The 26132-nt window shown below is 45.9% G+C and overlaps 1 protein-coding gene across 4 annotated transcripts in view; it reads left to right on the top strand.

Moving 5' to 3' along the window:
• Positions 1 to 12282: 12282 nt before the first annotated feature.
• CD82 (CD82 molecule) overlaps positions 12283 to 26132 on the top strand; it is a 39228-nt gene continuing 25378 nt past the window's right edge. The window contains exon 1 of one of the 4 annotated variants that reach the window (XM_053946746.1): positions 12283 to 12325. The gene's annotated coding sequence lies outside the window, so the exon portion shown is untranslated. Of the gene's footprint in view, positions 12326 to 12574; positions 12616 to 12816; positions 12901 to 24669; positions 24747 to 26132 lie in introns of those variants that run through there. The other 3 variants (XM_053946745.1, XM_053946743.1, XM_053946742.1) reach the window with 3 other exon arrangements.

The raw sequence follows: 26132 nt of genomic DNA, 5'->3' as shown, positions 1-26132 counted from the left end.
GCTAATTAACTTTGATGTTCGGCAGCCACGCTCGTGGCTGCCATACTGTGTGGAGGGGAACAGCAGAGCTGGGCATCTGCTTAGGAACAAGACCACTGTGGGGTTCAGATGGGAATAAGTGTCACTGGTTTGTGAAGCATTTACTTCTTCAGCCAGAAGCAGAAACTCTTTTGAAGGGTCTTTCTTTTCACAGGACTTGCCAAACAACAGGAGCAGGGGAGTCCCTGCACACCAGGCTTTTCTAGAATGGGCAAGACAGATGGAGATGCCCCAGTGTGAGGCTGCCTTCCAGGGAACTGGGAGTGAGAACCGTCCACCCCCATCCAGGTAGCTGTACCTTCTGGCAAAGGTTGTCCTGCAGCCACTAGAGCCTCTAATTTCCATCCTGACCAGAAGAAAAGCAAGGCAAAGACATCGGAAACAATTGCTTAAGCAGTGATGAAAGGGACCAGCCTCCCTTTATCTCCACAAAAGACTCTGTGTCATCAGTCCTTGCACCATATTTCAGCACTATTCTCTCCACCGAGCCTGCCAGTGAGGGGCTGTGCAGCTGTTCAAGCAGATGTGGTGATGGGTTCAGTGTTGTTGAGTCTAAGGTTTGGATGAAACCCAAGTGGCTTCTCTCGCACACGCAAGAGCCATCAGCAGTGATGACCTCTGGTAACACTCTGCTCTCAACGGGGTCATAACCAGAGCCTTCCCCTCCATCACCATAGCCACTCAGTATGCATTGAAATGAGGTGCTGGAAAGCCAAGAAGCACATATGAGCCCTGCTAGGCTTTGGGATCATGTTGCTGTGGCACACTAATCCTCAGGCCAGCAGAGGGAATTTAGAAAGGAATATAGTTGGCTAATGCCACACACTGATGCTTCCTCCTCAGCCCAACACTGACAAACACACCAAAGGTGTCTGGCCTTCACCTAGGGTGCACAGTGTGCTTTGAAGTCTAAGCAAAACTGCAATGTTCAAACTCTGCATGCTGGAAGTGCAAACACATTTTTCCTCTTTACTGCTTCCCTCTCCACTCTCTTCTAGTTTTATCTTAGTGTGCATCAGGGCAAAGTGAAATGGGAGTGGAAGTGCACTTATTTCTTCTGGTACTGCAAAAAGAGATGGCCTCTTTTACAGGGGAAAAAACCCTGTGCTTACAGAATACCATTTTAAGAGCTGTAACTCTTAAATGTTTGCATGATGCTGCATCTACTACAGCAACACATGTGATACCCACATTTTTGGTAGCAGCCTCCTCAGCTATCATTTTGCCACACACATAAGTCAGCAAGACCTCCTGTGTGCTGCTTTTGGAGCTCTGTCTTTGTGCCTCTCCTCTAACCAATTTATACCACGCTTATAGTATTTCGCAGCTTGCCACCATGCCAGAGCCAAGCCATAAATCCCTTATGGGGAGTTGTGCTATAAATGTCCACTTGGACCTCTGCACTGCCAGGATGAATCAGGCTATCCCCTGGGGCCAGCAGGAAGTGTCCCCTTCCCTTCTCCTAGTCACGCAGTCACCCTTAGGGTGGAAAGGGCCAGGTACCTACTGCTGCTGCTTAGGAAGGACCCAACCTGTCTGGAGCATGGTGCTGTTGTTCAACCACAGGCTACTCCACGCTGCCTGTCCTTCCAGTTGTGTACAACTCTGGGCAGTGGCCCCAGCTACCAATAGGTGACATAAGGGTTTGAGATCTGGACACAGCTTGGTAGCTGCCTTTTTATGTCATCTCTTAAAAGCCAGTCTACAAATAATGCTACAGAAAAGGTGAGCGAGAAGACCCCCAATTAAACTGGACAATTCACTCTTGAGCAGGATGCAGAGACCCTCACTGAACTTAAAGTGAGACAACTGAAGCTCTGCTCTCTGGGGAGGGATTTAGCACAGATAGATGGCCCAACAGAGCAAAGTCAAACAGTTTTCACATTGCAGCAAGAGATGGCAAGATAAGAACAGGCAAGAAAAGCTGTGGCCACAACTGTTCTTGCTCATGACATGGAAGCAGCAGAGAACTGGTGCTGCTCATCAGCAGGGTGGGTGCAATTATCCCTCTAGAGAGCAGGCAAATAGTAAGGTGTAATCATTCATTCATAGTAAACTGATCTCTGGTCTCCTGCTTCCTCTCTTTAATCCTGCCCTGATCCCCCATGATTTTTCAGGTATCAAACTCCTCTGTAGCTGCCATGATGTGCACCAGAAATCCAGCCATGGGCCAACAGTCTGAGCTTAGGAACAGATCAGTGGGTGCTATGGGATCATTTGTTGAGCTCTCAGACAATGGAAGGACAGTTTTTTCCCAAACCTCCTTACTGACTGCCAAATTTAATGAAGATACATATCGGAACAGTCAGCACTTTGGGTGGTGAGACCATCAGTTGTCTTCTGCAATGAAAAGGGCATTTTTTTCACCCCTCTAGTTACTGAAGCTTATTGAGGGAGACTGCAAGAGATTAATTACCCCAGCTGAAAACTCTGGGCCTGCAAAATCTTGTAGGGTGGCTAGCTGGGCAGCACTATTGCAACATGAAGATGACTCAGCCACATAGCATCTTTGTTGGCATCCCATTAACTGCTGTGGAGACGATTATTTCTTTATTGCTAAACCAAGTCTGTCAGTGGCTTGGGGCATTTCTATGAAAAATGTAACAGAGGAATAATAATTCAAAACATGTCAGACCAGAAAGCCATGGCTCATCATATCAGACTCCTTCTGCCTGAAAATCAACCAATTCAGATGGTTCAGAGTGGGTGAACCAATGCCACAGATGCTCATGACTTCACCGAAGGCAGTGCATCCTTCCAGGAAAGCAGGATCCTCTTCTCACACAAGCTCCCTTACAAGTATAGAAACAGAGAAGAGCAGAGTAATTCAGAGTAGAAGCTACGTCAGCAGAACTGACTCAGAAGCGAAATTTGCTTTTCAAATTTTTCCAAAAGGCGTCAGCTGCTCCTGGGTGAAGTGATGCTAGCAGGCAGCGTCCAAGCTACTTTCCCACTGTGGGAACCAAACCCTTTTAAAACTGTTTTGACTGTAACCAAGGAATTAGAGAGATGGATGAAGCCAGCCGAAAGTGTGACAATCTCCTAAAGGCACACAGATGGTGAGCAGACACTGCAAACTGATTCACTTTGAGCAATCACTTTCCTGAAGCACATTTTGGACTGTTTTCAACCTCTCTGAGGACCTGAGGAAACCCGTAATTTCTCCAAGGCAAAATGAGAGGCGGGAAGGGAGAAGGAAAAAAACCACGTTTTTTCCTTGAAACGCACATTCACACATAGTTAGTTATTTATTTGCCCTTTGACATTGAGAGAAGCTCATCTCCAAGAATGATCACCCATGGCTTAGCCCAGATGGAGGTGGGCTACAAATTTCATTGTTAGTGCTAACCATGAAAAGATTTTCCCATTTTACTCGAGACCACAATCTCCCAGTGTTCCCATACTGTTCAAGTGATGTATAGCTTCGTAATTGTCCTGAAAGATAAGGGAAAGCCTCCTCTGTGGTTGCATTTGATATTGGCCTGATGTATGGGATTGCTCAGTGGAGGGTGTCTAGAGAGAGTGTGGAATATGTTTCTCTGCCTCTTCTTGCTCGGGAAACTCTGCTGGTGGCAAGCAGGATCCTGAGGGTTGAAAATTGCTTTCCCACATCTAACACCCCTTTCATAGCAGCCTTAGTCAGTTTTTGGCATGAAGACTAGAATTAAAGAGTTGTTTATAGCTGCTCCAGAGCCTCCTCTGCAGTGCTACCACCCCTGTGGCACCCCTGCACCAGGGATTAAGTGGAGCTGCTGAGACAGCTCAAAAGTGTAGGAGTGAAATGGGGCATGGCAGGCTAAGTCCTGCAACTGGAAGAGGGCAAAATCTTCTGGAGAGGGAAACCTCGACCCACAGCAAGTGACAGAAGCCCCTCTTCTCGTGTCAGAGGAACGGACAGTGGACAAACCCCTGATTGACTATTAGAAACACTGGTTGCTGAAAATCCAGCTAACCAGATAAAAGCTGATAAAGAAATCTTCAGCTCGGTGCTATAGGGAAGAGATGGACCAGTCAAGATTTTCAGATAAAGCTCTGTGATGTCTATTTTTTCACTTTCCAGAGACAAATGGGGGATCCTGTTAATAGTTTGTGATAAGATTGTCCAAGCGGTCGGGACAAGCAGCCGCTAGATGGCATGTGCATGTCCATCCTCATCCAAACTCGGTATCTCACAGCTGTGAAAGTCCAGGGTACCCCGCTCATCCCACACAAGCACAGCAAAAGGATGACACATTATCTCAGATCTGCTCTAAGAAAATACTGGCACAATTTGCAGTTATTTTGCATCGGGGATCTGCAATCTGATGAACATTCCTCTGTGATTTTAAAAGGATTTAAAAATAAGCTGCACACAGATTTTGCCAACTTGCTCTCACTGGTTTCAGTGAAGATGTACTAGGCCTGCAAAGAGCATTTATGTGCAAAACAGCTCGTAAAAAGAAATATACAGTGCTTTGTTCTCCCACAGGAGGGCTAGTGAATTATTTGGATAGAACCCACATGAAGTAAGACATTATTGGTCGATACTATTTTCCAGATCCTCAGCTGCTGTTATGTGGTATACTTCCCTCATTTATACTAGCTGAGAGTCTAGTCTCTAGGTCTCCAGATCAGAATTAAGCAAGACACCAAGCAGTTTTTGGAGAAAGGAGCTTTTATTTGAGGGGACTGCCAAACACTTTAGATTTGGACAACTTTCTCTCAGAGATTTAATCTCAGAGGTACTGGCAGAACAGAAAAGGCCCAGAAACAGGAGTGAATCAAGCACATTAGCACATATATGCCATGAGCCACAGTGCTTTCCATGTAGCTGCAAATATCTGAAGTCTTTAAAGCAGAAACTTCCAGTGTAGCTTTAGTCACTAAAAAACTGGCTCCCACTATATGTAAATTGAAAAGGAATACAAACTTACAGGTTTCCCTACCAAGTAATTCTTATATACCATAAAAAAAAAAAAAAAAAAAAAAAAAAAAAAAAAAAAAAAAAAAAAGAAAGAAAAAGGGCTCCAGTACAGAAAGGCTTAAATCACCTCCCCTCTCCCTGATTTTTTTCCACTGCCATATGAAGAAAATTTAGAAGAACCCCTTGCCTTTTCTGTTTCTGCACAAGGGCAAAGAGTGTGCTCTTATTCAGTGCTATTTTGAAACCATCCCTTTAATAAATACTACTTAATTCAGTGAAGTTACACTTTACATTTCTCTTGCATACCTGTGAACTTCTCTAGCATTTATTAAAGGGTGAGTCAAACCAGTCCTAGCTCTTTGTATCAGAAATTAGACCAAATTAAACAGTTTCTTTCTCAAAGACAAACAGTAACCAAAAATAAATATTTGAATTTCCTAAACACATTTAAAACTGATGGGAAGCATATAGCAGAGCTATACACCTGCGAGGGGAGCCTCACATTTTGTGAGTTCTCTGTGTTGCTAATCACGGGGGAGTCGTGCACCACTGAAACTCTGGGGTGCTTTATATGGGGCAAATAACAAATATTTGTCCCCAGGAGAGCACTACTGGAGATCCAGCCCCAGATTTGAGACTAAAGGGAGACACCAAGTGGAAGAAAGACTCATGACTAATTGCAAGATGCCAGCAGCCCTCAAGGATTTAACTCCTCTGTGTGGTTTGCTGCAGCTTTATGTGTCTGGGTAGGTGATGCAGGGATGCATTTGGGCACTTCACTGGCCATGTGGACATTGAAACATGCATCTGTGTGAGAAAAGAGAGAGAGGCAAAGGCTGAAAAGAGATTCTTTCCAATGCGTGATTTGAAATGGCTTAACATAGCAAGAAGGAACTTGGATGCCTTAATAAATGAAATTGAAGGGAATTAAGTCTCTAAATACTTTTGTGGATCTGAGCTTATGTAAGAGGTATTAGTGTCATAGGATTGTTTGTTGCACTTGCCTTGCTCCTTCAGGTAAATTGTGCCAGTGCTGCACACAATTCCCTGGGAAAATACCCAGTCTGCCAATACCAGCTCCCAAATGCTCTCATTTATTTCGGCAGACCTTGAACTGGGTTCTCCTTCCTCGGGTTTTCTGAGGTGTTTACATTAATTGGACTCAAAAGGATGACTTCTCACCAATCTCTGGAGCTGTGGGGTGTGGAAATAATACTGCCTAGGCAAGAGCATCATCTTTCCTGGAACACACCTCTCTCAGATCAATAGGGATCAGCAATGATTGTTCCTCTCAATCCAATGTAAAAGAAAGTTAAAAGAAATTTAAAGATATAGATGAGTTTTTAAAAACATTTATTCAGTCTTGTATCAGATGAAGCTGGTCCAGGTCAACATGGGTGCCAGAAATGAATGATCTATGAGATCTGCCCAGACATGCCCACGTTTTTCTAGCGCCAATTCTCTTCTTCATATTTTGAAAGACAAGGGCAGATGCATTCAACTCTGCATTCATGCTATGAACTTAGGAGGAAAGCAATCTTATCAGTACTCTGGCTCCTTCTTCCTACCATGTAGAAAAATGCATACACTTAGCCAGGCAGCCCAGCCTCAGAAATACTGTTATGGAAAGATATTAAGCAAAACAGCTCAAATCTTGTGGGAGGGTACTAATCTCATAGTGCTTTGGCATTTTGTAACCTCACAGTGCAAACCTGCACATAAAATCCAGAATATCACTTCAGTCTGTAAATATTAGATCAAAAGAAGTTTATAGGTGAAACTTATTGTGCTCCAGCAATCTGCTTTTAGAAACAAGATTGTACTTGGTTCCTGGAAGAGCAGTGGACATTCTTGTTGCTCTCGGAACAGGAGGTTGATATTCAAAGTAACCCCAGCAAGCAATGAAGCCCTGCACAGCTGCTTGCTCACTCCCCACCAACGGGATCGGGAGGAGAATTGGAAAGGTAAAAGCTGGAAAACTCAGGGATTTAGATAAAGACAGTATAATTAAACAAAACAAAACAAAACAAAACAAAACAAAACAAAACACACACAAAACAAAAAAGCAACCAAACAAAGAAAAAAAACCTATAAAAAAACAACAACAAAACCCCCCCAAAAAACCCACAAAAACAAAGCCAGGCACACAAACAAATCAAAACAAGGAATTAATTAAGTTCTTCCCATAGGCAGGCAGGTGTTCAGCTACCTCCAGGACAGCAGGGCCTCCTCACATGAAATGATTACTAGGGAAGACAAATGACATCACTCTAAATGTCCCCTCCTCTTCCTTTCCCCCTACAGTTTATATACTGAGCATGATGCCATATGGTCTGGAATATCCCTTTGGTCACTTGGGGTCGCCTGTCCTGGCTGTGTCTCCTCCCAACCTCCCATGCACCCCCAGCTTCCTCACCACCATGGCAGCATGGAAAACAGAAAAGGCCTTGGCTCTGTGTGAGCTCTGCTCAACAATAACAAAAACATCTCTGTGTTATCAACCCTGTGCTCAGCACAAATCCAAAACACAGCCCTATACCAGTCACTGTGAAGGAAATTACCTCTACCCCAGCCAAAATCAGCATGCCTGCAAAAGACACAAACAAAACACCTTGTTTCTCCAAGGAAAGAGAGCACACCTGAGAAAGTAGGATACTGGTGTGTAAGAGGAAGGAAAAAATTTTGGTGTCTACTATAGAAGCCTCAGGAATACAGTCAAATTCTTCAGATATTCATCCATATCTACATGTGTTTAAAAGGACTGAGCCTGAATGCTACCTCTTTGAAATTAAAATCTGGTTGCCAAAGATGACTGCAAAAGGCACAAGAAGGATTGTAAAATTGGGTTAAGTCCTAGATTCACCTAGTTTCCCAAAGTCTCACTTCGTGGATATTGTTAGCCCAGGCATGCCCATGAGCTCAGCAAAACTAGCAAGACATCCTTAGTGAGTGGGATGCATTTCTGAAACCCTTCTGGTCATTTTCTGTCTTATCTGCCTCAAATGAGCAAGCCCATGGCAACAGTCATGGACTTTTTTCAATCCAGAGACATCTGTGACCTGCTCACAGACCTTTTGAGATTTGCTTCTATGAGGATATTTTTTAAAGGGGAAAAAATATGGAAAGCACAGGATGGTAAATCTTGATGATTTGTTCCAGCAAATTTCCCATCTCAAGGATTAGATAGTTCTCCAACATGTATGGAGGCACATGCTTCCACACTTGCTACTGCTTAACAGATCACAAAAATGTAGAGTTCAATAGCCCCAAATCTAGTGCCTAGGAAGACACACCCTGTGTGTTGGATTTTCCAGCACTTATTGAGGGGATCAACATTTTCTCGCAAAATACCAACTTTGGGAGTGCAGTCACCTCTGTAATAGTCAGCTGTGAGGGACCCATGCCAGAATCCAAAATAATCCAACTATGAACAAATCTGCTTCCTAGTTATATGGTGCCTCTGTTTACTTTTTACTTTTATGGTGCCCCAGTTTACTTTTTAGCTTATCCAAGTCCAACTTCTGGAAAACTCCAATTGCCTGCATTTCTCATTTCAGCCAGGGGAGGGCAACTTGTCATCAGGAAAATAAGTTCAGTTTACTAAAGCCGCCGTGCACTTTGAAGTCCTAAACCACAGAATATTAAAAATATTTTAGTCCTGAAAACATACCTTTCGATAAACATGTCTTTCTCTAATATAAATTAATCCCCTCTTGTGCCACAAGCTTCAGGAACCACTGCACTTTTATGGCTGTTCACTCTAACCATTATTCTTTCTATATAATTTATCTGATACTAAATCACAGCTTGGGGCAAATAAAAGAGGATTCCACTTACAGTGCCATGAACATACTTCAAATTAGACTTGAAAAAGTTTTTTTTTTAGATTGTGCTTTGCATTCTTTCTATTTTATACTGTGCTATCAAACAGACACTAACCACGAACTCTAAGATGTTTGGTCATTTTGTTTTTAACTTGTAGTTTAAACAGAAACACATTCCCCCCTACCCCTCACCAATTCTTTGCTCTATTTTTGAAGTCTCTTCTCCTTGTCAAAGCAACTTTGAAAGAACTTTTTTGAGTTAGGCAGCTTGTACAGATAATTACAATCCCTGTATATCACCTGGACCACTCAATGTTTTGGCCCTATCAGCAAAGAAATCCTTCCTCTCTTAGAGTCACATTAATGTGAGGCCAATTCAAAGACCTTTAAAGGGAAATATCTATGCAAACACTAGAAATCCACGTCTTCCTGTTTCTCTGTTCTCCCTAATGCCAAAGACTAATTTCCTCCTTCTACTGCATACAGCACAGGACAGCAATCTGTGCCAGCTGCAACTCAAACCTTTATTCTCATAGATCCTCTGAGACTAAAGAAAATAAGTTTGGTCCTTTTCACTCTGTAGCCTGCAGCCAAACAACCCTGAGACCTCTCATCCCATCTTCAGGGAGATATGAAGAACTGCCTATACATAAAATGGTGGAAAGCTTCTTGCTTGCATCCAGATGTTCCAGGATGGCCCCTACACATCCAGACATGGGTTTACTAACAGAGAATGAGGGGGCTGTAGCTCTCTCCAAAGAGAGAGCCACCCAAAATTAGCAGCAACCCATGCCATATTTGCGTTTTACATTGCAAAGCAGTGGGGACTGTGCAGCTTCTCACAACCCTGGGCAAGGCTGCAAGCAGCCATAAAAGCACAGCCAGCAAGCTCTGTGCAGAGCATTAGTATTCTCCTGTGCCTGAGGAAACAGACCTTGTGTACAAATGAATCAGAACCTGTATGAAGCTACATCCCAGGGACTTGGACTCCTGTGCAGACTTCCCTTGTTTACCCGCAGAATAGGCCATGACTTGATTTGGTACAGAGATTAATTCCTCCTAAAAAGAAAGTATTCATTTGACAGGGAATGGTTGTTGTGTTTGAAATGAAGATGGCCCAAGGCAAAAACAGATTGCTTGGCTCAATGACCCATTGGCTGGTCTCTGGCTGCCTTTGAAATGGTATTCAGTTGTCGGCCTTACATGCCACATAATGGTGGGTTTCTCCAGCCTGGGTGTTTTCTTACAAGCACTTTTGTCTAATCACTAGCTGAGAATCCAGCCTGATGTGTACATTGTAAAAGATGCTGTTTATACTTGGGCTTTTAGTCTGCCATCTGTGCACGGCTTAGCTACATCTCAGTAGATCTGTTTCTCCTCTGCTGCCAAGTCCCTGTTGCAAGCCTTCTGAAGAGCATAATTCACGTCAGACTTTCTAATAAAATTCAGGCACTTTGGAAGCTCTTTTTTAAAACCTATTTCCCTTCTCTCAGCAAATGCAGTGGTATAGACTTAATGCTTTTTCTGGACTCACTGGTTCATATCCGAGTGGCACTCGAGCATAACCAGTTATGCATGCAGTCACTGATGCATATGTACTCCCACACTGCCTTTGCTGACATGGATCCCGTTCTCAAAGCCTCTGACACAAATGAATTCAGGCACAGAGCTGCTGGCACTATCCATTTGCACTGCACCTTGTAATCACTTTTTATTTAAAACCCATTTTCTTTAAGAAACAGCCTTTGCACTAATCCTCAGGGAAAATATTTTGAGCCCAGGCTTCCTTCCTCAAAGTAGGACAATTTTTGTAAGAATCAGAAACAAGCTACATGCTCAGTACCTGTAGGCTTGGATAATCTGTTGGCACAGAATGAGGAAGACTAAATATAAGAACAGGCAGATGCTATTTCACCTGCCCCGCCGACCCTTGTGTCTTTATAGGTAAGCATTCTGCCTTACAGAGTACAGGCAAAAGCCCGAGTAGATGTTTGAATTAAAGACAAAGATTATTACAGAGAGAGAAGAGGTAAAGAAAAAGTACTCAATATTTTGTTTGAGACTAGAAGTGTTTTTAATGAAGGTTAATTCTACTTGAAAAGAGATGCTAGAGTGCTGCTGATTTCCAGAAAGACACAATCCCCAAGACTGGTTGTAAATGAGTTTTCAGATATTGCCCCAAATAATTTTCAAGCACAATTTGTCCTTGTCTTAGACACTAACAACCGGCCTTACAAATTTTTTTTTTGTATGAGGAAGGAGTCTGAGCAAAATTAGACAGCTTGCAGGCCATGGATAGCCTGGTATTGCTGTGAGCAGCTGCAGAAATAGGGGTGTGAGACCACACCCACAAAAACCCCTTTGCAGAGCGAGTCATTTCACTTCCACCTTAATGTCCCTCTTCTGCCTCAGCACCTGCATTTCTATGCCCTCTCCCCAGCCAAGCCCTCATGCCAGCTGACGAGCCTGCAGCTACCTGCTGGTGGCACGAAGGAGGATGTGGAGCCCAGGGTGCTGCACGCAATGTGCGTGGTACTCAGCAAGTGACACCTGCTCTCCAGGTGCAGCCTCGTGCCATGGCCCCTCCTGCCTCATGTTACCCATGCATGAAGGACGACTTGTTTTGTGGCCTGGCTTTGCCTATTATGTGGCCACATGCTTATCCTGACAGAAAATATGTCCACAGGATAAAATACGGGCTAGTGGGAAGACTGCTGAGTGCCACTGCTGAAAAAGGGAAGAAGGATGTGTTTAATCCTGGTTATCAGAGGAAATGGTTGGGAGCTGTAGGGAAAGGTTTGGACTTGGGGCTCTAAATGCCAGAATGAAAGTCAAGTAAATGCAATGAATAAAGCACAGGCCAGAAAAGGACCGGTTAAAATTTTTTCTTTGAAGCCTGGAGGCATAGTAAGGAGTCAGCCTTCAGACACAGAAAGATGACCAAGAGGCATCTTGTTAGGAGAGAGTAAGGTGGCCATTGTACACCTGTCTCAGTACAAAAGCCAAACTGTTTTTAGCTGCCCCCAGGAATGAGGACTGGGACCTTGAGCTGCATGAGTTGGCTGGTCGTTCTCCTGTCAGGACAGCAGAATACATGAACGTGAAGAATGTTGCTTCCCAGAAGGGTGAGGGATCTCCTGATCTTCCTTCATTTTAGGATTGGCTTGATGGGTTTGGTTTCAGCATCTCTGAAATGAGGATTTACAGAGGATCACGTTGTTGCCGTTAGACTGCTTTATGACTTTTATTTTTATTTGCGTTCTGCCAGTAGAGAAGCAGGATCCCATTGGGCTAATTATGCCACGTGCCAAGAACAAAGAGCTGGTAGTTTGAGCTTGCTGCCTGTTGGCAGAGCAGATACACTACACAAAACAGAGAAGCCCATGGAAACAATGCAGTGGCACCCGTCAGCAGAGCAAACAGCAGCCACAGCATGCAAACACCTCACGATCTTCACAGTGCTGGAGGCACTGGGGCAAACAAGAGCTTAACGGGGTTTGGAGGGGAAACAATGCGCAGCCCGGGTGAGGCTTACAGGATTCACTGGAAAAATCTTTCGGTGGGTCATCAGGCTTACTTTCACTGGGCAGGGAGTCACAGCGTGCGTTTCGCAGCACCAGATAAACTGCGAGTGGCCTTAAAGGGGTTTAAGGGGTGTTTGTGTGTGTGCGCTTGTTGCACCTACTTGACGGGCCAGACAGGGGGCTCACGGGAGGAGACGCGCTCACGGCAAGTGCGGCGAGCAGGGTAAAGGGCCCCAGCGCGCTGCCTGGCCACCTGCCCGAGCGGAGCGCGGTGATTTGGGCTCAGGTGGAGAGGAGGAGGCAGCGGCCGACGCCTCATACACAGGTGGGTAGTGGAAAACTCGAGGCTCGGTGTGAGTAGAGAGCAGCACGGGCTCGGAGTGGGCAGTGCCGGGCCCTGCGCGGAGCCCCGGGCGGCGCAGGAGCCCACGGCCGCGGGCACGGCGGGGCCCGGGCGACGCGCCCACTCTGCGCAGCGCCCGGCGGGGCTGGGCAGAGCCCGCCCTGGGGCCGGCTCAGCGCAGCCGCCGGCTCCGCCCCGGGGGCCACATCGGCGGAGGGGGGAGCGCTCCGCCGAGCTTAGCCGTGCCCAGCGCGCCGAGCGGAGCAGGTAGGCGCGCTGCGGCCACCCGCCCCAGAGGGGCCGGGGAGCGGGGCGGGGCGGGCAGGGGAGGCGCGGGCCGAGACTCCTTCCACCGCGCCCGGACACGCCGCTCCCCTCGACCCGGGGGTCTCGGCGTGGCGGGACGGGGGTGCCCGGCGGGGACTTCCCGGGGGTTTTCTGCGGGGCTTTCTGGTGGCCGGGGCGGGAGCCCGCGCTGCGGTTCGGCAGCCCCGGCGGGGGCTGGCAGCCCCGGGGAGCCCCGGCGCCCCTCCCGGCGGGGCTGCGTGCGGGGCCGGGGGAGCCGCTCGGGGCGCCAGGCCCCGCTGCTGGGTGCTCCCCGGTGCGCCCCTCCACGCTGGAGTCGGAGGCTGAGCTGTGATCCCCTCAGCTGGTGTGCCACCTGAGACCGCGGCCAGGTGCAGCGGACGCGGTGCCCGAAGGAGCGGGTCCTGCTGGCCCAGCGGGTTGCTGCTGTGCGGGGATACTGGCCGAGTGCCTCTGCTGACAGCTGGCTTCAGTCGGCTCTGTCTTGATTGATTTCCAAGATGTGGATTAGATGCTTCCGTAGCGATCTTACCCTATTACGACTAGAGAAATCTAGTGCTGGCCCAGCCTGCTGTGTCCCTTTTCTCTCCCTTCCTTTTTAAGATCCCTGTGAGCAGTTCAGAGTGGCGCTTGCAGTTCAACAGCTGGATAGATGTTGTAAATGCCAATTGCATTTGCAATGTGACTGGTAACAAATCTGTTGATAAGGGGATAGCGGCTCGTTGCACCCCAAGCGTGCTGATTCTGCCCCAGAGCATTAAAGCTCTGCTGTGTATGCTTTCATGTGAAGTGGGGTGTTTGGCACAAAAAAAAAAAAAAAAAAAGAAACCTAAAACCCAAACCCAGCCATCCTGGGATCTAAATGTTGGATTCAGTAAACTGTAAAGCTAGTTTAGGATAAAGTGTTCCTATGTCTTGGACAAGCTCTGGCATATTGTGTATAAGATGAGAGCTTGAAACTTACTAGCTGTGCAAGGGAGGGACAGCATCCTATTGCAGTGCTCCCAGAGGTAGTGGCTGGGGAGAAGAGGTGTTTGAGGTGTTTGAGCTGCTGTTGAGGGTAGAGGTTCCCAGGGATGTAACAGATCCCACCAATTGTGAGACCTCTGGGTTGTTATCTTCTGACAACACCCGTGTGCTTCTGTGCAAGCAAGGGTGAACAGCTGGAGAGTGCTGTCTTGAAATCTGCCATCAGTGATACTTCCTCTCCATTTTTTTTTTTTTTTTTTTTCCTTTACTTTCTCAGACATCTTGGGCTTAAGAAAAATCCCCTTCAACGCCTGAGATGTGAGCCTGCTGCTGTGAAGCTTGCTCGCTGCATGAGAGCCAGCAAGCAGAAGCCTGTGGTTAGAATAACTTTGGTGGACCACAAGGTCAAAGTGTAAAAACACTGATCTGAAAATCTAGATGGAGGTATCTAGTGAGAGTAGCGGTCTCAGTAGTGTGCTGCTGTATGCTGATGGCAAGCATATGACAAACTGTAAAAATGACAAATTACTCAGCTCTTACTAAATACTTCATGAACACTAAGTGGGAAGAAAGTGTTAATGAGGCAGAAGGGCACTGGGTGGTACAGTCAGTGACCTGTTCTGTAGTGTCACTGCAAGGGCATCAGAAGACTTGACAGGGTTCCATAGCAGAACTTCTTGCAACAATGAGGTGGATTTTAAAATTTAAATTTGTTTTTGGCCCTTTGGTCAGAACAGGAACTCCTAGAGCTGCAGTTGTGCTTCTTTACAAAAAAATAAAATCCACGGGTGCTTGCTCATGCTGGGCAGCCTACAGAGGTGAGAAGAACTTTTGCCAAGTGCTCTGCAAGCCTTTGTGTGGATTTGGAGTGGCTCAGAGAAGTGAGTAGCCTCTCCTCACTCCTAACATTGTGTCATTTAGCACCCCTTTCAGAGAAGGACCTTGCTGCCAGAATATCTTCACTTGGTATAGCCTCTTTGGACCTAAACCCCTCTTTGGCTGGGTTTCTCCATCCTTGTCAAGGGCTCTGGGGACCACTGAGATGACATTCTCATCCCTGTGCTGCAGGGCTGGGTGAGTGTTTGTTCAGTGTTCGCAGTGTTTGTTCAGCTTCCTACCTGCGTGTGACAAAAATAGAGCAAGACACAAGCTGAGTGCCTGCAGAAAGCCCTCCCTGTGGGCAATCTCTGTCCTGCTGCATGGAAGCTCCTCCCTTAAGAGGATTTAGCAGCTTTAATGATGTGGCTCATCTGGACTCTCTACATTACTGTTATTGTCTCTATTTTAGTTCTCAGGTGACAGGCAGGTGTAGTACGACCTACAACTGTAAGCTGCTGCAGGAAATGCTCTAACTAGGCCTTCCTGCAGCTCCATGGAGGTTTTCTTGTCCCTGCTAGTCAAACCACTCTGCTTCAAGCTCTTTGAAGTGCAAGGCAGGGTTTCACATGAAATTTCTCATCTGACTGTAACCAAGGAAAGGTTTTACCACTCTTCTGTTACTCCGTGTCCTGGTGTCACAGCTGTAAGGCAGGAAGGGTCTATTCAGGATTGCAGGTGTTCATCCAGTAGATGTGTAAGTCAGAGGGATGCAGGTGGGAGTTTTGAGACCTCTAGTAACCACAGGCCTCAGGGCACTTTTCAAACCGTAGCTGTGGTTCTTGGTGCCTGCTGGCATTGCTACAGCAGGAAGCACACAGCACAGGCAAAAGGCATTGCCACCAAGACCTTTGGGCACTGTTGATAGGGTCTGTTATGGGAATGCCATGGGGATGCTGGGACTTGAATCATGCCCCATGCTATCTGAAGCAGTAATTACTGCTCCACTTTAATGGTGCCTGTGGCATGGCAGCCACCTTTTTCCTGGTTTGATTTCTCTTGGCCAGTGAGTGGGAGGTGCTAGAGGGGGTGGGTTCTGTCGGGGTTCAGGCTCTGTTTGAATAGCTTGGAAGGCTGGAGGAGGTAGCAGTTATTTCCACTGCGTCTGTGTAACAAGGAGTGGTTGGAGTCACAGCCTTCTTGCACTTACTCCTCAGTTTCCATTGTGGAAAAACTTATGTGCCCCAAAGCTAACTTATTACTGCCAATAATTATGGCATTCACCCTAGAGCGCCTTAACTTCACTTCTCTAAAATAGGAGTATGACATCTGTATCCCCTTCTTCTCCTTCTCTGCCTTCATTTGTCTCTGCACACGGATCATGCCATCCAGAGTCCTTTTGTGCAGCAAAGGGGTAGCTGGGCCCACTAGCCTGCCCACTACCATGTGCCTGTAAGCCTTAATTGGCAAAGAAATAAACTGTGTCCTTGCACTAATGCATCTGTTGGAGGAGTGTGGGACTGGAACTTTCTACAGGCTACTGATTAATGACATACGTGCGAAGGGCTGGCTGAGTGAGCCACCTTTCCTTTAGCAACTGTGTAATGGGATGCAGTCATTACCTAACCACCTCTGTGTCTTTTTGGCTCTTCTGTATTCTTAGAGGGAATGAAATGGAGGAAAGGCTAAAAATTACAGGCTGTCTTGGCATGGTAAAAGGAATAATACAGGAGGCATAGTCAGCGCCAGCAGTTCCTTGACGGCTGGTTGGCTGTGGCACAGCCTGTTTGCTGAAAGCTCTCTGGGCTATCAGGGCCTGGAAACACTGAGGCAGTTAATGGCTGACTTCAGTCTAGATGGGGTAATAAGTGAAGCAAAGGAACTGTGTAGTGGAGATTGCTTAAATCACTTCTTGTGTGCACTGTCAGATTCAGAGCTAGCTAATTTTCTGGAAGAGGCGTTACTGTGAGCAGCTCTTCGGAAGGGACTGTCTGGCTGATCAGAGAAGAAAAAGGGAATAAAACAGTATCCTCTGGGGATGGGAACAGGGATTGGAGACTGCCGATTCTGAAACCAAGCATGTGTCTTTTTGAACACCAGAGAGCCGGGGAAGCTGGGTGGTTTGTGGCTCATCCAAAGTAAATACAGGGGAGAAAGGGAAGGAGACTAAGCTGGGGACAGGCTTTGTCCTGTGGGAAGAGGTGCGAGCACAGGCTGTCTGGCTGACTGCTTTAGTTCTTTGTCTCCTTGATGGAGCTTCAGAACTGGGACACCACCATTTAAAAGCAAGTCAAACCAAAGTCCAGTGCATGTACTTAATTTCTGAAAGTTGCTGGTGTGGTAAGTGCCCTGACTTTCTTTAAGGAGCTCAGGAGTTGAGAAGGACCAGAGGAAGACCCTTGCACATAAGTGAAGTACTGGTGGAATTTGTTCAAGATGCTGCTGGGCTGCTGATTTTAGTTGCTTTGCAGCACAGCCTTGAGGTAGGTGCATCATGAAAGTGCTTTACCCTTTACTACAGAATTGTTACTGAGCTGTAAGCAGATTGCTGGTCTCTTCCAGTATGATGATAATCCCTTGGCCATGTGTACTGGAGAAATACTGATCTGGGACGAGCTGTATACATTAGGATATCCAGCAGCCTGAAGATTTGAAGTTATATAATGAAGAGTTCCTTTGTAGGCAAAACAAATCTGCTTCAGTCTCTCATACACAAGTAAAAGAACAGATGAGTTGTCAGAGCTACAGCCATACACCTTAAGCTGAGCTGATTTTCCCACAGCTGGAGTTGGGAACTGCACTTGGTCCCTCCTGTTCCCATTGCCAAGGAGGTAGTTTGGGAAAGGAAAAGAATTATTTTAGAGGGGTTTGCACAGCAGGGACTGAACATGCTGTAAAGTAGCTATACCTGTTGGTATAAAGAGGCTGTTTCCCAGAGTTATTCTGGAAAAGGGGTTACAGTCACTGGATCTAACCATATTCTTCTCCAGCACCTTGCTTTGGTCACTGCCTCTGTGATCCATGAGGTTTCTGTGCCCTTGCCAGGATGGGTTCAAGGGATTACACAGGAATGTGATGCCCTCAGCTCCTGCCTCTACAGGAGAGGCTTCATGCAGCATCTTGTCTGTCTAGTTTTAAAAGTGAGCTGCTCCAGGATGCTGGTTTTGCTTCGGCTGGTGCACCAGACTGGCACAGGTTTGAGTGAGCTGCCTCTGGGGTTTTGTTCATCGGGTTGCTGTGGGGCCACGACCTGAGCTGTATTGGTGCAGGGCTTCTGGAACAGCATGCAGGGCAGATGTGGAAAGGACATCTTGGCATTTGACTAGGATTTTAAGGGCTGCTACTATCACCCCATAATATAAGAATATGCAAATCCTAAACACCTGGTATGTCTCCTGTGGTAGATGGTTAGCAGTTTTGTTGGAAATCAATTGCAAAGTCTAAATTAAATAGATTATGTGTACTTATATAGTCCAGTTAGACCTTTCCAGGGAAGCTTCTATACCTTTTGTGGCATTTCAGTTTCTAGGTGTTCTAGTAATAGAGGAAAAAATATTTATGTTGGGAGTCTTATTCCCTTCCTATATGATTTTTTTCTGATTTCTGTTTGGTCATGCAAATGGCTTACTTAGCATTACTTGGAATGTGTGTGGAAAGAAATTGAAAAGAAGTTATGTATTCAGTAGTGACAGTGTCAAAGGGTTTTTTGGACTTTGGTCCCCAGAGCTATGTCTGCTTTCAAAAATCACAATGAAAACTGCTCTGCTCCTCTCCTCTCTGCTTACGATCAATTAATTTGTAGAGTACTCTTTGCATAAAAGGGTGCTTTTTCTGGCTGGTGTGGTAACAGGACACTGTCTCTAGGGCTGCACTGGTTCTGGGGCTTCTTTCATGTAGTACTGTGGCACAAAGTGTCCTCTTGCCTGCTGTGGAATTGGTCATGTGTCTGTCATGGATTGAAGTTGATGGTGATGAGTCAGTCTTGAGTGGCTTTGCTGGAATGTCCTCAACTTCCCAGTGTGCTTCCTCGGTCTCTTGGTCCCCTCACTCCCTTCATTGTGTCATGGAGCTAGGCTCCCTGTAAAATGCAGAAGCAGACCAGGACTCAGATTAAGGAGACAGACTGCTGACCTGCAGGTTAGCAAAGCTGTTTGCCCTTGCTGCTTCCTTGTGTTTTGCACTGACCAAACAGATAGGGGAACTATTCTGCAGCATCTGTGCTGCATGATTGAAGAAACTGGGGCTTAAAAGACAGCAGAAGATCTAATTATGCTCATCTCTGAAGTCTTTTCAGGGGAGGGAGGACCAGATAAAACTCCAGCTGCCTAAATGTACTTTCCCAACAGTCTAAGAAGCTGCTGGACTCTTCTTTGCATTCAGGTCCCTTTCTAATGCTGGCTTGCAGCTATGCACATGGAATAGCTAAAGAGCGCTCTGGGTTGTGCAGTAAGTCTGCCTATTCCCAAAGGAGGCTCTTTTAATTAGAGAGGACTTCTGCTCGGCAGCTGCTGGTGGAACAGTGCTAGACCACAGCTGTGTGGAGAAGCCCTGGTGAGCTGTGTGAAAAAAGGTAAAGGCACAGCCCTTCCCTGGTTCTCGAGGAGTCTGCTGCAGTTCTCTGAGGAGACTGCACAGGAACGGGGGGAGAGGCTTCAGGTACAAGAGAATTCCTGCAGGCTGGTGGTGTGGGGGAGTGGAGCCCTGTGTGATAGATCAGCCTTGCAAGTGAGCCCCAACCCCTCCCTCCAAGTGGGTCTTGCTGCAGGGGTGGCTGCTCCCTGTGCATGGAGCTGAGCAGCTCCTTTGCACCAGATCCTCCAAGGGTGAGAACACCTTGTGCAAGTGCAGCTATAATTAGGGTGGTTCTGGCTGCTCCTGAGGGGTTGGTGATGCCCACAGCTGCTGGTGCTTCTCCTGCCTGATGTGAGAGGACCTGAAATGTCAGAGTTTCCTCTTGCCCTTTCTCTCTGGGGGAGGTGTTCTGACTCAGGGCTTCCTGGAATGAAACTGAGGTGACAAAAAGGCAGTTGCCAAAACTTCTTGGGAATTTTTTAATGTCAGAAACTGCATCAAACTGTCTGCTGCCTTGGCAGAGGAGACTGTTTCAAGGAAGGGCTATTTTAAGGAATGGCAAGCTACTTTAATTCCCAAGTCCAAGACCTCAAAGGCTTCTTTGATTTGGTGCTGCAGTCCTGCTAGTGGCCTCAGAGCCTGAGTGTTTCTGCATTCATTACCAGTCCATCATGTTGCAGCTTTGAAGGCTGTTGTGGCAGCGATTTAGACTTGATCCTGTAGTAAAACACTAGGTTCCTTCTTTGTGTAGCTTCAGGCAGATAGGAAACTTCTTCCTATCCCAGCTATCAGCCACTGGCAAGACCCACCGCTGTGTCTACAAGTAGGTGGCCGTGCACCTGGTGCTGCCCCATGGGAACCTAAACAGTTGCTCCTTGTTTGCCCAGAAGAGAGACAGTCTTTGCCACAGGGTGTTTGCTGTCAGGAAGAACAGCCTGTGCAGCCATGTGTGAGCTGAGGCTGGTCAGCAGCTGTGTTACTGTGGTGCTGTCTGATGGCTATTCCTGTGCCCAGGATCTCAGCCCTGGTGCCTTGTGATGGGTGGGAAGAGGAGCAGGCTTTGCTGGGCTGAGTTTCAAGCTGCTGCACTAGCAAGGGGTGGATGTGTGTGCTGGGGGCAGAAGGAGCCATGTATGACAACCATAACCTGCCCAGGTAGCATGCATGAGACCCTTTGCTGTAGTTCTAGGCGATTGGTGAATTTGCTTTGATTAAAAATTGTGGCACTGATGTGAAGTAAAACCAGGTGGGTTGTGGGGGGAGAGACAACAATGTGGTGGGACAGAGGCAAGCAAGAAGAAATTGTGTCTGCAATCCTATTATAAAGTAGTCTTAGCCTCAGTCATGATTTACTGATTAAAGATGGAACAGCCTGCATTTTTCCCCCCTGAAATGGGAGCATTTATGCCTGCACTGAGGCTCATCGGATTATTTGTAAATTAGTTATTTTGGGCTCTCTCTTATTTTAAAGTAAATACCCCATAACTATTCTTTTCCATCTTATTCTTCTATCATTTCTCCATCAAATAGTCTTCTGAAATATTTGTGCTCTAAATATAGAAAAGGAGACCTTTTCAGGAAAGAAAAGGCCACCCAGCCTCTCTTGGTTCAGGTTCAGCTGAACCCGTTTTCCAGACTATTGTGCATAGGTCTGCAGACTCCAAGGAGGCCCCTCTTTTTCCCAAAACAGACCCAGCTTTTCAAAGTCTTGCTGTCTTTTTTAACTGCCAAATTCCTAGGGAACCTATCCCATATGTCTGTTCTTCTTGGCTTGAAACAGTTCCGTCCAGAACCTACACATGTATTGCTTAGAAGGATTGATTATTTACTTATTTGGGATGGTGTTGGAGGAGTGATCTTGACTGCAGGTGGCAGATCTGTCACTAATCAGTGTTTTTGTATTGCTCCAATTAACTCTGCTGGGATTACCTGCATGATAATGTAGCAATCATCAGGCTAGCAAAACACCTCTGTGTATTGCAGCCTGCCTTGGAGTTCAGGACCATATTCATAGAAGGGCAACCAAAAGTTTTTGGGTGTCTCTTCCAGCTGGCTAAGTGTTTTCTAGAGGACCCCTTTGTTTTCCAGCCTTGTCTTGCTGAGATTTCTTATTGTGGCATTTCACTTCCTAAAATGCTTAGACTGGGAGCAAAGCAGCTTTGCTGCAGCTTCTGTAACAGCTCATGCTGTGTTATTCTTGCTCCTCACAACGTTGCTTTTTACTGCTGTACAATGTTGCTTTCTTTTCCATTTTCTGTCTCCTGTCAGAAGAGCTTGGCATGAGGAGACTGTTCTCTAAAGGTGAAAGGAAAAAGTGCTAGACAATGCTGCTGTACATCTGAGAGACTGTACAGCAGCCCCTGTTGGGACTGACTGTTCTAGAGCAAAGTTTGAAATAGCTTCTAAGTTGTATCCTCAGAGTGATCAAGGCAGCAAGGGGTTTTGGCTATTGTGGCCAGGTGCTCCCAGTTACAAATATGAAACTATTTGTATTATTTACCATGATGTTGGAGAGGGAAAATGTGGTTGTGGTGAACGTTTTTGAGTAGCCGGAAGTGACTCAAAAGATCTGTGATTTAAAGTCCTGCACTTTAGGGCTTTTCTTGCCCTCCTACCCTCTGTATGTCATCATTTGGGAAACAGGGGCTGCTTGAGACAGAATCCCTTCCTCAAGAGCTTTTTATAGTTCCAGCTTTCTCTTTTCATTCGTACCCTTTGGTGGTGTCAGGTGGCATCTGTGGCATGAAACTCAGGATGTTGTGAAATGTTCATCCTCAGACTGTCTGTGACAAGGCTTCCCATGTCAGCAGGGCTTACCATGCTCCAACGGGGCACAAGGTCTCCTGTGACCCTGGGATGGTCTGGTGGAAGTACAGCTCCTTCTGGGGCAGAGGCTGGGTCCGGGAGTAATGTTCTGTGGCTGTGTGTGTGATTCTGTACCGCTGAGGTTGGAGACCCCAGGCTCAGCTGGCCCTGCCTGCTTGTAACAAATGGTTTGGCTGAGTTGCCTCCCTTGTCTTCCCTGGTATGCAAATCTGGGAGAGATCACGAGGTACTTTGTGTGAGAATCCAGCAGGAATCCTGTACTTCTGATTCCTGTACTGTCAGCCTGCAGTGGGGGCCTTCAGATTGGAGGCTCATGGTGATGGTCGGGCAGACCATGCTGAAGAGGAGTGATTGTTACAGCTGCTGATCTGTGCTCTTCTGCTCTGGAATCCCATGTAGCAGTGCCAATGTACTAGCAGGGGCACAGGAGTGGTTCAGGTAGCTAATGTTAGCAAAAGGTCTATTTGGCAAAACAAAAATTGCCTAAAATTAAAAATAGTGAAAGGACTGTTTCTGGTAACAAGTCAAAAGATGTATGCCCTTGTGGCCTGAGGCACTTTCCTGTGCCAGTAGGACTTCTTTTCACTTTCCAGTCATGATGGGTTTGCAGTACTCTTCCAGCTCTACTTAATCTGTGGGCTAAAGGGTTAAAGCCTCAGCTTCTTTAGATCGGTGCCTTGCTATCAGCAAAGAGTCTGATACAAAGCATGTGATATGATTAGACTATTTGCCTGTCTCTTCTGTTGTTCAAGGAAGATTACTTAATTCCAAAGCTTCACAGACAGTCATTTGGAATAACAAGCCAGAGAGCACTTCGGTTTGTTTTGTGGTGGGTATTTGGGTTTTGTGGGGTTTTTTTGGGTTTTTGTTTGGGTTTGTTCTTGGGTTTGGTTTTTTTTTTTTTTTTTTTTGTTTGTTTGTTTGTTTTTGTGTTTTTTTTGTGAGGTTTTTTGGTTTTTTTTTTGTTTTTTTTTGGGGTGGTTTTTTTTTGTTTTTTTTGTTTGTTTGTTTGGGTTTTTTGTTGTTTGTTTGTTTGTTTTTTTGCTTTCTGCCACTTGAGAGCATGTGGATGTACTCTAGGGGGAGAGGTCTTGGGGAGAATCCTGGTGGCAGAGGACACTTCCATTCTTCAGTGGGCTGTCAGCTGCAAGGGACTTCATTGCTCTGGTGAGTCAGATAGTTTGGCAGGGTGTCTGAGCTCCTCCAGAGGTTTGATCTGAGAAGGACAAGGGAGTGCTCATTGCCCTATGCCCTTCTGAATAGGCAATCTCTAGTACTTTAACTTCTAGAAATGTTTGGCTTCAGCTATGAAATGAACTCCAGGAGAGCCTGCAATTACTGGCAGTGGTGCTGGATAAGCTCAGCTTCCTTCCTATGCCGGGTGCTGGTGCCCAGGCTCTGCTGAGTCCCATCCACCTGTCTCTGGAGGTGTGGGGTCTGAAGACTCAATAAGCAGAGGGGAGGTGGAGAGAGAAGTTGTTTGTTTAAGTGTTGTGCAAGTTGCTAAGCTGTGGAAAATTTCCTGCCCTTGAAGTATAACTACTTTCTCTGCTAATTTCTGAAAAGAACCAAGAGAATAGGAAACCTCATTTCCCAGGTCAAGCTGATGCTGCAGCTTCTCAGAAATGTGTTTGTCATGGGTGTGCTGGATCTAATCACCCACTAGTTATTTGCCCTAGCATCTGAGAAAATGGAAGTAACTGAAAACCAGTTTGTTTGGAAAGGGAACTTTACAATAAAAAGTCCTTGACCTTGACCTCTTGCATTTTATGGGAGGAGGAGGCAGGAAAAATAAAAATCAGTTATATTACCTAAGTCTCACAGTCTCTGTTGCTTTTTCATAAAATAGAAAAAAAGGCTTTCTTCCTGCCTTGACTGTGGTAGCTTTTGCAATCTCTGGCAGGGGGAAAAAGCTGCTGAATCTCAGTAAGGTGTCTCCAAGCCAAGTGGCATTGGGAGAGATATTGTGCAACTCCTTGGAGGAGATTTGTCGACCTCCAAGGCGTTGCTTGCATGAGAAGGGAGGTAGGGTAGCCTGTCCTGTGCATGTAATTGCACCTGGGATTTCCATGCTGATGACTGGCACAGGGAAACACTTTGAAGCATCCTCTGTGCTGCAGAATCGTGCTGGGGAGAGGCTTACCTGAGCACAAGCAGAATACTCCTTCTCTGTGCTGGTCTCCCTTCTACAGTTTGGAGTGCAGATCCTGCTCACAGGTTTGGCTCCTCTGTGGGGAGATGTGGGGCAGGCCAGAGCAGGGGGGACTGTTTTTGACACACTGGTGCTGCTGACAGATGGCAGTGGGAGCTGGTGGGCACATCAATTTCAGAGGTTAGGTTTGCAGCCTGGCAGCTCCAAGTGCAGAAAACAAAGCTGAGCTGGTCTTGTTGTTGAAGCGATTAAAGAGCCAATGTAGTCAAGTGACAGAGTTGCCCAACCAGTTTTGTGAAAACTCTGCATTTTTACTGCATTGTGTGCTGGCTTTAGTCAGTGTGGAGACCTCTTTCTGGACCTGACCTGCAGAGCTTGTTGCAAACTAACATTCTAATACGTGATAATTAAAAAGAGAAAGTCCACTAAACTGTACTTTTTCTGTGGCTATTTATTCTGTCTTCTATTTTTGGTAAGTTGATTAATTTCTTCTACTTTTTTGTTGTTTTGGGGTTTTTTTGGTTTTGTTTTTTTGGGGTTTTTTTTGGGGTTTTTTTGGTTGTTTTTTTTTTTTTTTTTTTTGTAGGAGGAGAGGAGACTCAAATTACTTCTGGGACAGTTTGTTGGGTTTGGGATTGGTTTTTTCCTCCCTTTTTTGGCAGAGTTCTATCTCCGGTCTTGATGTATGGAAAGTTTTGCTTAAATCAGAGATGTCCTGCAAATACTTTTATGCTGTGCAAGCATGAGTGTGTAGACTGAAAATAGCAAAGAACTTTCTCAATTTGTCAGTTGTAGGGACTGAAGACCTACTTAAAATGTTGGCTTTCAAACTGAAGTGTGAAGGCTATTTGTTCTCAAAACGTGTTACACTGCTTGTAAACAGAGATAAAAACAATCGCTTCTAAAACCTCTGCTGCTCTTTGATACTGAACTGTGGGGTTGGTTTCTTTTTAACGATATGATAGTGGTTTATAAATATCTGATCACTTCCCATCGAGCATCAGAGGTACATTTCTATAATACACATTTCCTTTTTACGAAATGCACAACACATGCTTGCTGTGATAAAATATATTGAAAAATCTGTGCCATCATAGGAAATCCTACCGGTGCTTTCTAACCCAGGGTCTTGCTGGGGAATGTAGTTTCTAGTCAGATAATTCAGTATATGAACTATAGAAGTCAGACAGAAAAGCTGCATGTCTTACCAGGTGTACCAGGAGCAAGTCTACCTTTGCACTGTGAGCTGATAAGTTCCCTCAGAAACTATTCCTGAGAAATCTGTTCTTTCCAGTGGTATTTCTGCAGTACTTGCAGCCAACTGTTGCCTTGCTCTAGTCTGCTCCTTTTGCCCCAGAAGTAGCAATTGCGGAGGGACAGCATGCACGTTTGAGTCTCTGTCCTGCAGATGTCTATTAGGGTCTCACTGTACATGTCTGTGGTGGTAGTTCAAAGTTTGCAGATGATTAAGTGTGATGCTGCAGTTTGCAGGCTGATGTAGCTGTGCTGGCCCCTCTGTGCTTAGCCCTCAGACCATCTCCTCTACAATTGAAAACAATTACTTCTACTTAAGAAGAAACTCTCTAGTAGTAGATGGAATAAGAGAGGGTCTGGTTTGTTCTGTTTTCAAAATTTGTAATATGAAGAAATACTTTTCTACCTCGTACTGACACTTTCCTTCAAAAAGAACCTGTATCTGTATCACTGAGATACACACACACACACACATATATATATATGTACATATATAATATGTAATATATGTACCTTAATTTTTAAGATCCAGCTTCTCCCTCAATCCTTCCATTATAACTTGTGAAGAGATGCTATTTGGAAAATCTCCACGACAAACATAATC

The sequence above is a fragment of the Vidua chalybeata genome, chromosome 6 (genome assembly GCF_026979565.1).
Source record: "Vidua chalybeata isolate OUT-0048 chromosome 6, bVidCha1 merged haplotype, whole genome shotgun sequence".
NCBI classification, from domain to species: Eukaryota; Metazoa; Chordata; class Aves; order Passeriformes; family Viduidae; genus Vidua; species Vidua chalybeata.
Note: the sequence above shows the minus strand (reverse complement) of the source record. Positions and strands in the feature narration are given on the sequence as shown.